Below are 15,002 nucleotides of genomic sequence, written 5' to 3'. Positions count from 1 at the left end.
GAAAAGTGTAGGTATATATTTTTATATATAACTAGCAAAATAATATATATGAAAATTTTCCAACTTTCTAAATATATATATATATATATATAGTAATGCAAGTTAACTAAAGAAATCAAGAATATATGAGCCATATTCATCATAAATATGGGGTAAGGAAAGAAATGAGGTTTATATATTCACTATTGAAGAACCAGGGAACCATGAACTTAGAAAGTTGCCAATAAAAATAAAGAATAGGCTGCAAATATTGTTGCTTTTCTGATTTGGTCATAATCAGAAAAGGATAATCATGCGATTTATTAAGACCATGCATGTCAGTCAAGAGCTGCATGTCATCAGGAGAGATAAAGTCATGAAATTTTCCTATACGTGGATGTACATGGAATCTATTATGCTGAGTGAAATAAGTCAGAGAGAGAGAAAGACAGAATAGTCTCACTCATCTATGGGTTTTAAGAAAATAAGAAAGACAATCTTGCAATAATTTTCAGAGACAAAAGAGAGGAGGGCTGGAAGTTCCAGCTCACTACATGAAGCTCACCACAAAGAGTGATAAGTGCCCTTAGAGAAATAATTACATTGAAAACTATTATAACAACGTGAATGAATGAGAGAAGTAGAAAGCCTGTCTAGAGTACAGGAGTGGGGAGGAAGGAAATTTGGGACATTGGTGATAGGAATGTTGCACTGATGAAGGGAATTTTTTTTACATGACTGAAACCCAACCACAATCATGTATGTAATCAAGGTGTTTAAATAAAGATATTAATTAAAAAAAAAAAAACCATGCATGTATTTCCAGGCCTAGTTCTTTACCCACCTGGGTCTGTTCTTAGTAATGCTGGTGATAAATAGTCTGGAAGCCCCGACTATGAGTTTCTAGTTCATATCATCTAGAAGGGTAGTAGAGCTATTGGGAGACTGGGGGGAAGAGGGAATAACTGCTAATTTGAGTTTACCAGTTGCCAATAAATGTAAAGTTGCTGGGGTTTTTTGTTTTTTGTTTTGGTTTTTTGGGCCACACCCGGTGGTGCTCAGGGGGATACTCCTGGCTGTCTGCTCAGAAATAGTTCCGGGCAGGCACAGGGGACCATATGGGACATCGGGATTTGAACCAACCACCTTTGGACCTGAATCGGCTGCTTGCAAGGCAAACACCACTGCGCTATCTCTCCGGGCCCACTTGCTGTGTTTTTTAAAATAATAAAATAAAATAAAATAAAGAATAGAAATAAATAATTTATTTCTGCAAGAATTGTCTACAATATCTAAAACAAATAGTTAAAATGTTTCCCAATATTTAAAACAATTGAGACATATTGAAAGAATTTGACTACTAATCAATTAATATCTATAATCCACAATGAAAACTTTCCTACACTTAAATTCTCACAAATCAGTCTTTCCATTATTTTATTCATATTATCAGTCCATATACTTTTATTGAAGCATTTAAAAAATTAAATGTATGCATCATTACATTTCCCTCCAAACTTTTTGGCATACAAATCAGTCATTCATAGCTTTTTTTTTAAGTAAAAATTAGAGTGAAATATGCCACGGCATACATAAATTTTTAGGGAAGCTCAGCTCACCAGATGTATCCTCAGGTTTTTCTGGAGGGAAAACTGAAATAACCACCACGGAGTTCCTCAAAAGGCCTGCTGTGGATGCCTTTTTCCCTGCATGGATGGTTGAGGAATTTCCCAAGAGAAGCTTGGCATATCATTTTCGATCAGTATTTGACTTTGTCTCCCTTGCAAAATTACAGACCAAAATTCAGCCTCAGTCAATGTGCAGTCAAAGAAGTTTCAGTACGAAAACTGCTAAAGTTCCCTGCTGGCTAACTATATTTGCAACTCCAAGAAGAGTCCAGCCAGCTACCTGTAAACAAGGGGTCTCAAACTCGAGGCACAAGGCGATTTGCGGCCCTCCATACAACATTTTGTGGCCCTCAGCCAGCCTTCAAATATCGTAATATTCACGATTATTCGCTTACTGAATAATCGCAATAAAAATACATTAGTAAGAAAAAATCCCATTAAACATTCGCATACCCCGAGAAGTCCATTTGGGGTATGCAAATGTTTAATGCGATGTTTTGCGATTTTTTCTTACTAATATGATTTGTTATTGCAAATATTCGGTAAGCAAATAATCGTGAATACTTTGCACCTAGTGCAGATGATTTTCCGCTGCTCCTGCCCGCTGTCCCTTGCATTATCGGAGGCGTAAGGGAGAGAAGGGAGAGATGTTTATTACAGAATTAGATTTTGTCATACCTTCATCATGACTTCATCAAAGCCTGCAGTGAAGAGAAAGATTGATGACGAGCACAGACAATTTCAGGAAAAGGGGAGATAAAGTATTTCTTTGTTGAGCACAGGGGCATTCCCACATATCTTATTTGCTCAGAGAAAGTTGCAGTGCACAAGGAATACAACTTGAAATGCCATTATTCAACTAAACATGCTGAGGAATGTGCAAAATATCAAGGAAATGAGAGAGCCAAGCGGCTTGCAATCTTAAAGCATGTCTAATGAGGCAACGAGATTTCTTCAAGAACACAACCAAGGAGATTGTTGCATCAGTCAAAGCTAGTTACATGGTTAGTGAGATGATTGCTAAGGCAGGGAAACCACTCAGAGAAGGAGAGTTTGTTAAAAAATGCATGTTACAGGCTGCAAGTATTATCTGCTAAGAAAAGAAAGGTCAGGTTAGCAAAATCAGCCTTTCTGCCAAAAGTGTGGCAGAGTGCATTTCTGACATGTCAAGTGACATTTATCATCTACTGCGTGAGAAAGCCAAATGTTTTGATGCATACTCAGTTGCTCTTGAGGAGGGCACAGCTAACAGACACTGCACAGCTCACAATTTATGTCTGTGGTGTTGATTGCAATTTTGAATTGACAGAGGAGCTGCTCACAATAATTCCAATGCAAGGCCAGACCACCGCTAATGAGATATTTGGGCATCTGTGTGATGCCATTGACAATGCAAGTTTGCCATGGAAGAGGTTTGTTGGAATAATAACCGATGGAGCGCCATCAATGACAGGGAGGAAAAATGGACTGGTGGCACTTGTTCAAAAAAAACTTGAAGAGGAGGGTGTAGAGAAGGCCATTGCTCTTCACTGCATTATCCATCAGCAGGCCCTTTGCAGTAAATGCCTGCTGTGTGACAATGTGATGTCTGTTGTTGTGAAATGCATCAACCAAATCATATCCAGGGGCTTAAAGCACAGGAGGTTCTGTGCTTTTTTAGAGGAAATGAAGTCAGAATATGGAGATGTGCTCTATTTCAGCGAGATACATTGCCTGAGCAGGGGAAATGTCCTGTAAAGATTTTTTGAGTCGAGAGAAGAAGTGAAAGCCTTCATGGAGAAGGATGGGAATGCTGTTTCTGAGTTGAGTGATCACAAATGGCTCATGGATTTAGCTTTTCTTGTTGACGTCACACATAAGCTGAATGTACTAAACAAGAGGTTACAAGGCCCGGGGCAGTTTATCAGTGCTGCCTATGACAACGTGAGAGCATTCTCCACAAAACTTGTGTTATGGAAATCCCAGCTCTCTCAGAAAAACCTTTGCCATTTCCCAGCATGCAAGGAACTTGTGGATGCAGGCATACCATTCAGTGTTGCAAATATGTTGATGCTATTTTTAAGCTAGAGAAGGAATTTGATCACAGATTTGCAGACTTCAAAAAGCACAGAGCCACTTTCCAAATTTTTGTGGACCCCTTTTCCTTTGATGTACAAGATGCCCCTCCCGTGCTTCAAATGGAGCTCATTGACCTGCAATGCAACTCTGATCTCAAAGCCAAGTTCAGGGAGATAGTGGAAAGGCAGACATGCATGAGGCAATTTTTGAGAGAATTGTCCCCCAGCTTTCCTGAGCTTTCCCGAATATTCGAGTGCACCATGTGCCTTTTTGGGAGCACATATTTGCGTGAAAAGTTATTCTCCACATTGAACTTCAATAAGTCAAAGTACAGTCTAGATTTAATGATGATCATCTTCAAGCCATACTGAAGGTCTCAACTGCTTCCTCTCTAAAGCTGAATGTGGTTCAGATTTGTAAGAAGAAGCGCTGTCAAGTCTCTGGCAGCAAGGAATAGGCAAAAGATGCCATGTTCAGAAGAACTGTTCATGATCTTCACTCAATGTTCTATTCATGTTCAGAAGAAATAATTAAAACTGTTAATAATGATGTTGGAGGATTTTTTTTTAAATCCCTTATATGGTGCTGCCTCTCCCTGACTTTGTCTCCTGCGGCCCCCAGGTAAATTGAGTTTGAGACCCCTGCCCTACTGCTTTCGCTATCACCCTGGTCCCTAATTGGGACAATTTTGACAGAACTTTTGTAAGATAGATTCTCTTCTGAAACCTAAATTGTCATATTTTACAGATCTTTTTATAGGTTGATTATCAAAGTAATTTGTAAAAATGATCGCACATTAAATTCTCTGTTTTGTTTTGTTTTGTTTTGTTTTGCGTGGTGTCACACCTGGCAGTGCTCAGGGGTTACTCCTGTCTCTATGCTCAGAAATCGCTCCTAGCAGGCTCAGGGGACCATATGGGATGCCGGGATTTGAACCATCATTCTTCTGCATGCAAGGCAAATGCCTTACCTCTATGCTCTCTCTCTGGCCCAGCACATTGAATTCTCATTGACAAATTATGTGTTACCTTGTCTTAAATTCTTAAATTAAGAATTTATATTTGGGGCCGGAGAGATAGCATGGAGGTAAGGCATTTGCCTTTCATGCAGGAAGTCATCAGTTCGAATTCCGGCGTGCCATATGGTCCCCCGTGCCTGCCAGGAGCAATTTCTGAGCCTGGAGCCAGGAATAACCCCTGAGCACTGCCAGGTGTGACCCAAAAACCACACACACACACACACACACACACACACACACACACACAAGAGTTTATATCTAAGTTTCTTGTATGTATTTTATAACAAATTTATTTTATAAAGTATTTAATTAGAATTGTAAGTGTAAAGAGAGTATAACAATTTATAGTTAAATATTTCAGGTATTTTGCTTTGTAGACAAAACAAATTTTTATGTAAGAAGTTACTATGTTTCATCTTTTTTTATTTAGATTACCACTGCTAGATAGTATAGTATAGTAGTTTAATGTGTAAACATATTATCTATGCTTTTTTTTTTTTCTTTTTAGGCCACACCTGGTGACGCTCAGGGGTTACTCCTGGCTATGTGCTCAGAAATCGCTCCTGGCTTGAGGGACCATATGGAAGGCCAGCGGATCAAACTGTGGTCTTTCCTAGGTTAGCACATGCAAGGCAAACGCTCTACTGCTTGCGCCACCACTCCAGTCCCTAACTATACATATTTTTATATTTGTAAACATTGTTAAGTATATTTGTAAAATGTGCATATTTAAAATGATTCCATGATATCAAATTTTTGTGTGATAATAGAACTTTTAAATTTATATCCTTTGCAATTTTCAAATACATATTGTTCTATACTTAACTATCTTGTATAATTATCATTATAATACATACCCAGTATTTACTCATTATTAATTATAAATATTTTCACTTGTCTGGTTAAATTGCCCTAAGTTTTATTGAAAAAAATTTGCAGTATTTCAACATTAAAGTTTCTGGTTATAATAAATTCTGTCATAAAAGAAAACAAAGTTTAGCTTCAACTGAAAAAATACTTTCAATTTTAAGTCAAATATGACTATGCTCAGGAACTACTCCAAGTACATTGCTCAGTGTTTTTTCTGCAGAGTCAGAGGACCATATCGTAATAAAAGATCAAACTCAGACCTCTTATATGCAAAACACATGCTCCTGGCTGTTAAACTTTCACCAGACCTATATCTTTCTTTCCAAAAATCATTTAAATCTAAAATTTTATAATGCTGCATAAAATGAGGAGTAGATCTAGCTGATTCCAAGCAGTAGATAACTATGTATAATGCTTTAATAGAAAATATAGCAGTCAACTTTCCTAACAGTGAAATAAAAGAGTGTAATGCCAGATCGCACACCCTATGAGAAAATGATAACATATTAGTTTGCAAATACACTAGAGTACAGTCATTCACTCCTACAAGTTCAAAATCAGCAGACTGGGGATGTGGGTACACTCACTGGTATTCCATGGCAGCTGTATGATGAATCCCTTGACTGATATTTTCTAGGTCAGAGTATTCAGCAGCTTTTATGAGATCAAGTGACTGGGCATTGCAAAAGAGGGTGTTAGATTAGATTGTTACCTCGGGCCACAGACCCTACTGTTGAGAAAAAAATAGCAACAACACCCCAGAGATTATCTATTGCAGAGACTGGCCAGAGAGAGAAAGGACACACAGGTAGGGGTTTATCTGAAGCAGGACTAACCTTGGCATGTTATATTGGTCCCCCACATCTAGCTAGGAGAGATTCCTGAACACAGTGCCAGGAGCAAAGCCCAAGCACAACTGGTGTTTCTCCAACTACCACAGTCCCCCAACACACGCTCATGAGACACACACACACACACACACACTCACACGTACATACACAGTCATACAGGCACACACTCACACACACATACACAGACAGACACATACAGCGACACACACTCACACACACAGACACAGACACAAACATAGATTAGCTCTGGCGAGACAGAGGGACATTTTAGGCTTTGCGCAATCACTATGCATTGAGAGGTCTGTGGAGAGAGATTCACAGAGTGCGGTTTGCTAACACTCCAGTGCTCCTCCTCCTTGGGAGGCTTCAAGGAGGCCTATCAGTATTTGAAGATGCAGGCAATGTTTGTATTTTTGTGTCTCTTTGCTGCCAGGCCAGCTCTGTTAGGAATTTGCTAGGGATGGACAGAGCATCCCTGAGGAATTTGCCCCTAGGGTCCTTTAATATAGTTCTAGGGAACTAAAATGGCTTTCACCAGAGCTTCTATCAGCTCATGTGGGGGAGGTCCCCATGATGTTACTGACCAGGGATTCTGACTCCACTGTAGGCATTTTGGTTGCTTGTCCCTTGATTCCATTCAAAGTCAGCATTGTAATTTTTAGAAACCTTCTGATCTCAATTTGTTCTCTGAAGTGGGGGTTCCTTTTTGGTCAATGTTCTCTTTCAACATTTCTGGGTGCTGTAGTTAGTACAGAAGACTTATGCATCAGTGATATTCAACACCTTTATATGTATTTCTTCTCATTTTACGTTTTTCTTGGAAAAGCCTACCTGTTTTTAATTGATTTTGTGGATTGTATTATTTGTTGTTATTTTTGTATACTTATCCAATAATAATAGACCACAAATATATTTTTTATGATAAGGTAGTTGTATTAGAGAACTACTATGTTCACTAAAAGGTATGTCTTCAAAAACACATTCTTTCAATGGCTCCTTAGTCCTAGTCTGATTGCTCTTCAAATTATCTGTCATGGTTAAGGTAATGTGTTTCCTAATTATTTAAATTTTTTAATAAATGATGTCTTTCAGTAAATTAAATTCAATGAGTCACAAAATACATGATTAGAATTATTCTTTTTCTCTTACATTGTTCAGCATTTTTCTTCTTCAATGATGGTAGCAATCTATAAGTGCTTCATATCTTGTCATTTTGCAAATGGTTACAACACAGAAGTAATGGTTAAATGGAAATGCTTCACCCTCAGATACTCGAATCCTTTCATTTCTTTAATTGGGTGTTTGAGATTTGAAACTCACAAATGATGCTCAGGATATCTGAGGAATTCCATTGACTTCCCACTTTTTTTTTGTTTGTTTGTTTTTTTGGGTCACACCCATTAGCGCTCAGGGGTTACTCCTGGCTCTATGCTCAGAAATCACTCCTGGCAGGCTCTGGGGACCATATTGGATGCCAGGATTTGAATCACTACACTTCTGCATGCAAGGCAAACGCCTTTCCTCCACGCTATTTCTCCGGCCCTGACTTCCACATTTATGATATTAAATTATGCATCCTTACCATGACAAATACCTAATTTCCCTGCCATATTTAAATTCATTTCCACATTGTATTTTTTAAGTATTAGGAATACAGCACAACTCAGTTAAAAGAAAGAGATATTTAGCAAACAAAGAAACAATCATTAAAGCCTAACAGACCACCACTAAAAGTTACACAGAGACAATTGCTAAAACTTAACAGACCACCACTAAAAGTTACATTTTTATCCTACTGAAAAATATTAAACTTAAGGTCACATTTCTTTACCTTAAAGGCTGGAGGTGGGGGTGGCCGCCTTACTCCACCTTACTAAAAGTTTTGCAAGCAAAGATAACAAAAAGCATGAGCAAATTGGGCATATACTGCCCTCCTTCAGTAGAGACAGATTCTTATCTCCTTCAGCCAATGCTAGCCTGTGTCTCTGAAGGTCATGAAACAGGATGCCTTGTAAGCTTAGGGAAACTTCAAACTTAAACTATATGTATTTATGAAAAGCAAAAAACTCTTGTCCCTTTCACTATTTCGTTTTGGAAGTTATATTTTTCTTGTAAGGCCCATTTTACTCTGTAGCAATATGGCTGAGAGTAAAGAATTTGAAACCAAGTTCCTTGGGGAAAAAGTGAAATCAGATTTTTATGAAATTAAGCATATGCATAAAGTAAATGTAAGCAAACACTTTGTGAGGCAGAGAAATTCTACGCATGAAAACTTTCCCATGAAAAATTGAAATATATGTTAATGAAAGTGGTGTAACAGGAGTGCTTGCTTAGACCAAATGTACTCATGGTAAAACAAACTGGAAATATTCCAGATATGCACAATTATTATGGATATTTTAGTATACTTATATTCTCAAAAATACACTTAGCAATAAAATATCAATGGTCTATTCCAACAATTAAAAATCTAGACATTAACCATGCTATAATTTCATTTATATAAAAATTTAGAGAAATAAAAACTTCTTTTGTAAAAAATTAGTACAATGTTTGTCTTGAATAGATGATACAAACATCACATGGGAAAAGGCAGGCAAATTCCAGAGCTATGATAGTATGACTTAAAAGGTAGGTGTGCTGCATAGTTGTTACCAAATTCACCAATGAATAAAATTATTTTATTTATTTCTGCTGCAGGCATCTTGCATCTCAGTATCTTTAGTGGGGACGGATTCTTTCACGAAAGGAAAGCGGGTACATGAATGAATATGAAATAAGAAATAATGACACCACACAAAATACATTGTATGGGGACCTGCCTATGCAATAGACATGAGACAACTTTACTTCTCAGGCTGCTGACATTTAAGCACAACTCTGGTATGTAAAGTATTTCCTTGAAAACAAAGGGGATGACCTTTAGGAGAAACAACACATGGTACCAGAACCTAGAATTTACATATCAAAAAACTAGCTGATATAGGTGAAAAGAATCCCCAGCTAAAAGGTAAGGAAGTGTTATAAGGGGTGTTCTAGTTTAGAAAGGATATTCTTATAACAAAGAAAGAGAAACTAGTTTTGCTACAATTTCTCAGCCTGCCACAATAGTAAAATGCATGAAAGACAGGAACTATTTGCTTATCACCTAAAAGCTGAAAACAAAAAAACAGTTTACAGCAGGGATCTCAAACTCAATTTACCTGGGGGCCTCAGGAGGCAAAGTCAGGGTGAGGCAGCACCATATAAGGGATTTAAAAAAAAAATTATATATATATATATCCTCCAACGTCATTATTAACAGTTTTAATTATTTCTTCTAAACATAAATAGAACAATGAGTGAAGATCATGAACAGTTCTTCTGAATATGGCATCTTTTGCCTATTCCTTGCTCCCAGAGACTTGACAGCGCTTCTTCTTACAAATCTGAACCACATTCGGCTTTAGAGAGGAAGCAGTTGAGACCTTCAGTATGGCTTGAAGATGATCATCATTAAGTCTAGACCTGTACTTTGACTTATTGAAGTTCAATGTGGAGAATAAATTTTCACGCAAATATGTGCTCCCAAAAAGGAACATGGTGCACGCGAATATTCGGGAAAGCTCAGGGAAGCTGGGGGGCAATTCTCTAAAAAATTGCTCATGCGTGTCTGCCTTTCCACTATCTCCCTGAACTTGGCTTTAAGATCAGAGTTGCATTGCAGGTCAATGAGCTCCATTTGAAGCACAGGAGGGGCATCTTGCACATCAAAGGAAAAGGGGTCCACAAAAATTTGGAAAGTGGCTCTGTGCTTTTTGAAGTCTGCAAATCTGTGATCAAATTCCTTCTCTAGCTTAAAAATAGCATCAAGGGCCCGGAGAGATAGCACAGCGGCATTTGCCTTGCAAGCTGCCTATCCAGGACCAAAGGTGGTTGGTTCAAATTCCGGTGTCCTATATGGTCCACCCTGCCTGCCAGGAGCTATTTCTGAGCAGACAGCCAGGAGTAACGCCTGAGCACCGCCAGGTGTGACCCAAAAACCAAAACCAAAAACAAAAACAAAAATAGCATCAACATATTTTCACCACTGAATGGTATGCCTGCATCCACAAGTTCCTTGCATGCTGGGAAATGGCAAAGGTTTTTCTGAGAGAGCTGGGATTTCCATAACACAAGTTTTGTGGAGAATGCTCTCACGTTGTCATAGGCAGCACTGATAAGCTGCCCCGGGCCTTGTAACCTCTTGTTTAGTACATTCAGCTTATGTGTGACATCAACAAGAAAAGCTAAGTCCATAAGCCATTTGTGATGACTCAATTCAGAAACAGCATTCTCATCCTTCTCCATCAAGGCTTTCACTTCTTCTCTCAATTTAAAAAATATTTTTAGGACATTTCCCCTGCTCAGGCAATGTATCTCGCTGAAACAGAGCACATCTCCATATTCTGACTTCATTTCCTCTAAAAAAGCACAGAACCTCCTGTGCTTTAAGCCCCTGGATATGATTTGGTTGATGCATTTCACAACAACAGACATCACATTGTCACACAGCAGGCATTTACTGCAAAGGGCCTGCTGATGGATAATGCAGTGAAGAGCAATGGCCTTCTCTACACCCTCCTCTTCAAGTTTTTTTTGAACAAGTGCCACCAGTTCATTTTTCCTCCCTGTCATTGATGGCGCTCCATCGGTTATTATTCCAACAAACCTCTTCCATGGCAAACCTGCATTCTCAATGGCATCACACAGATGCCCAAATATCTCATTAGCGGTGGTCTGGCCATGCATTGGAATTATTGTGAGCAGCTCCTCTGTCAATTCAAAATTGCAATCAACACCACAAACATAAATTGTGAGCTGTGCAGTGTCTGTTAGCTGTGCCCTCCTCAAGAGCAACTGAGTATGCATCAAAACATTTGGCTTTCTCACGCAGTAGATGATAAATGTCACTTGACATGGCAGAAATGTGCTCTGCCACACTGTTGGCAGAAAGGCTGATTTTGCTAACCTGACCTTTCTTTTCTTAGCAGATAATACTTGCAGCCTGTAACATGCATTTTTTTTAACAAACTCTCCTTCTCTGAATGGTTTCCCTGCCTTAGCAATCATCTCACTAACCATGTAACTAGCTTTGACTGATGCAATATTCTCTTTTGTTGTGTTCTTGAAGAAATCTTGTTGCCTCATTAGACATGCTTTAAGATTGCAAGCCGCTTGGCTCTCTCATTTCCTTGATATTTTGCACATTCCTCAGCATGTTTAGTTGAATAATGGCATTTCAAGTTGTATTCCTTGTGCACTGCAACTTTCTCTGAGCAAATAAGATACGTGGGAATGCCCCTGTGCTCAACAAAGAAATACTGCATCTCCCACTTTTCCTGAAATTGTCTGTGCTCGTCATCAATCTTTCTCTTCACTGCAGGCTTTGATGAAGTCATGATGAAGGTATGACAAAATCTAATTCTGTAATAAACATCTCTCCCTTCTCTCCCTTACGCCTCCGATAATGCAAGGGACAGCGGGCAGGAGCAGCGGAAAATCGTCTGCACTAGGTGCAAAGTATTCGCGATTATTCGCTTACCCAATATTTGCAATAACAAATCATATTAGTAAGAAAAAATTGCAAAACATCGCATTAAACATTTGCATATCCCAAACGGAACTGCTCGGGGTATGCAATGTTTAACGTGATTTTTTTTCTTACTGATGTGATTTTTTTCAATTTTTTATTTTTAATTATGAGAACAAAGATGCAAAGAAAGAGAACAATGTAAAGTTACAGTGGAAGGACAATCACCCGTAACATTATTCTCAGAAGTCCCCTTGCCTATTAAGGGTCCCAGCGCACCCAAGTTAGGGAGATGGCCTTCCACATGGGGTCTTCCCAAACCCCATCACTAATGTGATTTGTATTGCGATTATTCAGTAAGCAAATAATCGCCAATACTGCGATATTTGAAGGCTGGCCATGGGCCACAAAATGTCATATAGAGGGCTGCAAACGGCCCATAGGCCAGGAGTTTGAGATCCCTAATTTATAGTAACAGAGAACCAAAAAAGAGTAACTGTAACGGAACCTAAGAATCCTTGGCTACTCCATTAGAAAGACCAGTTACACATCAGTTCCTGTCTCCAGTGCCAACTTTACTCAGAAATGTGCATTATGTTTGAAATAGAAGGATTTTTTCCTTTTTATTTGAGAACATTTGGCTATTTCTGCCTGACACTCTTAGTCTAAAATCTAAAAGATGTTACAATCAAATTCTCCTAATATACACTTCTAAATTCCACCATTCTATTTCTTTTTTTATATATAATTTTTATTTTAATTATGGTGGCTTGCATATCATTCACAGTAATAGTACAGTTACATATTTACATTGAATCAGGGGAATTCCCACCACCGAATTGTCCTCCCACAACTGCTCCCATCCTGCCTCCCATATCCTCCACTCTCCCCACCAAGGGCTGCTAGAATTCGTGGTCCCTTCTGTGTTTAGTTTATTACTTAGTGGTCTTATAGCTGTTTGGTCTTGGTGCCCCCTCTAACTGAGAGCCAGGACTAGAAAGTTCAAGTTATGTGGTTTTGTTTGAGGAAGAGAACGGTAATATAATGGGGTAAAAATCGACTATGCCAATTATAAGCAGAGTCATTCTAGAGGATCTCATCCTTGGTTTGAGGGACGAAGGAGAAAAAAAGAAGGTGAAACACCACAACAGTTCAAAAAGAGGAATCAAATAAGATATCCAGTGAGCACTGCAGCAATAAAAATATGCACCACATAGTTGCCATGGTCTTGAGATAGGAAATATGACAAGGTGCAAAGAGGAAGAAGGAAAAAGAAGAAAGAAAAAGTAAATATATAATTAAAAAAATGGACAACTACTTCAATATCTACCCCAAAACAAAGAAATCAACAAAAAGTAGATTAAAAAAAAGTAAAAAATTAAAAAAAAAGGATTATTTAGTGTTTTTTTTTTGTCTCCCCCCCTGCATAGGTACAGTAAATATTGGGGTCATCTGAAACGGGAATCCCCTTGGCCTAAGAGATACAGGGTTTCTCTACCCTTGGAATATATTGTCATGTGATTATCTATAGACTTCTTTCATGTTCATTTACTCACCCCTTGCTGTCCACCATTCTATTTCTATCAGTGATGGTTGGTGTCTGCTATTTTCTTTCTTTTCCAAGCTGCTCATTACAGTAATATTTAATATCCTTATTTTTGTTGAGTTTTCCTAGATAATAGTTGAAATGATTATAGATGTTTTTCATATAAAATATGAAAATATATAAAGATAATAGAACATTATTGACAGTTTTAAAGATGAATGAAAAAAATCCTAGTACCTTAATGATGATTCTTAGCATACTTTAAATTTTTATCCTACTATCAATTGACATTTGACTAAATACATGTTTCCTTTGCTCAGACACTTTACATTTCTTTCTCTCCAAAATCTATTGGTAGTTCAGATAGGTTTGTGCTGTGTTCACCGAAACTTACTGGTTTATTTAGAAGATGCCTTCCTTTATAAAAAATGTATTAATAAACAATGACAATAGTTAATTATTTTATTGGGCATGTCATAAGCACCTAAATTTCCAATTTCATAGCTATACTAAGATAGTTTTTCTTTTGACTAAAGCGTATTTTTGTTATTGATACAAATACAGATTTTAAAGCTTTATTATCAATACAGATATGGTTTTGAAAGTTAGATGCTTCCATTTAAATTAATTATACATCTCTTTTTTTTTACATATGGAGCGCTTCACGAATTTGCGTGTCATCCTTGCGCACGGGCCATGCTAATCTTCTCTGTATCATTCCAATTTTAGTATATGTGCTGCCGAAGCAAGCACTAATTATACATCTCTTATGAAAAGTAAACTAGACTTATAAAATACAAGACTAGAGAGAAAAATCAGAGTTCCATAAAGTAATGAAGAGAAATTACACTTCCAAAGCAAAGATGCAGAGGATCACAAAAAGTTGTTCTAAGGCCCCATTCTCAATTTTTTTTTGCTTGCTTGTTTTGGGGCCACACACATTGATGCGCAGGGGTTACTCCTGGCTCTGAGCTCAGAAATTGCTCTAGGGTTGGAGGACCATATAGGATGCTAGGGATTGAACCAGGTTGTCCTGGGTCAACACCATGTAAGGAAAATGCTGTACCGCTGTGCTATTGCTCCACCCTTTCCATTTTCAGATGTGTATGTAATGTGTGTGCTATAAATATTCAAAAATAACCATAATATTTTTTTCTTTTTGGGTCACACCCTGTTACACTTAGGCATTACTCCTGGGCATGCACTCAGAATTGTTCCTGGCTTGGGGGACCAAGGTCCGTTCTTGATCAGTCACGTGCAAGGCAAACGCCCTAATGCTGTGCTATAGCGCTGGCCCCAATAAACATAATACCTTAACAAAATTAAGAACACAGAATTTTTAATCATATACATTAATTTTGTCTATTAGATCTCCAAAATTTATGTATCTTATTTAATGGAAAGTAGCTTTGATTAATAGCTTCCAGATGCCCCAACACCTGGCAAACAACACCCTAACACTTTTTTCCCCACTTAGAAGACTGTTATAGAAACAGTACAC

The 15,002-nt window shown here is 38.0% G+C and overlaps 1 non-coding gene and 2 pseudogenes across 1 annotated transcript; 2 read left to right on the top strand and 1 right to left on the bottom strand.

Annotated features, from left to right (window-relative positions):
• The first annotated feature begins 241 nt into the window (after nucleotides 1-241).
• Nucleotides 242-410, top strand: LOC126023067 (uncharacterized; annotated as a pseudogene).
• A 343-nt stretch (nucleotides 411-753) lies between these two features.
• On the top strand, nucleotides 754-856 carry LOC126023068 (uncharacterized; annotated as a pseudogene).
• Nucleotides 857-14,147: 13,291 nt separating this feature from the next.
• Nucleotides 14,148-14,254, bottom strand: LOC126023539 (U6 spliceosomal RNA). The gene has a single exon (XR_007500654.1). It is a non-coding gene; the product is annotated as a U6 spliceosomal RNA (small nuclear RNA).
• Nucleotides 14,255-15,002: the final 748 nt, after the last annotated feature.

Source organism: Suncus etruscus, chromosome 11 (genome assembly GCF_024139225.1).
Source record: "Suncus etruscus isolate mSunEtr1 chromosome 11, mSunEtr1.pri.cur, whole genome shotgun sequence".
NCBI classification, from domain to species: Eukaryota; Metazoa; Chordata; class Mammalia; order Eulipotyphla; family Soricidae; genus Suncus; species Suncus etruscus.
Note: the sequence above shows the minus strand (reverse complement) of the source record. Positions and strands in the feature narration are given on the sequence as shown.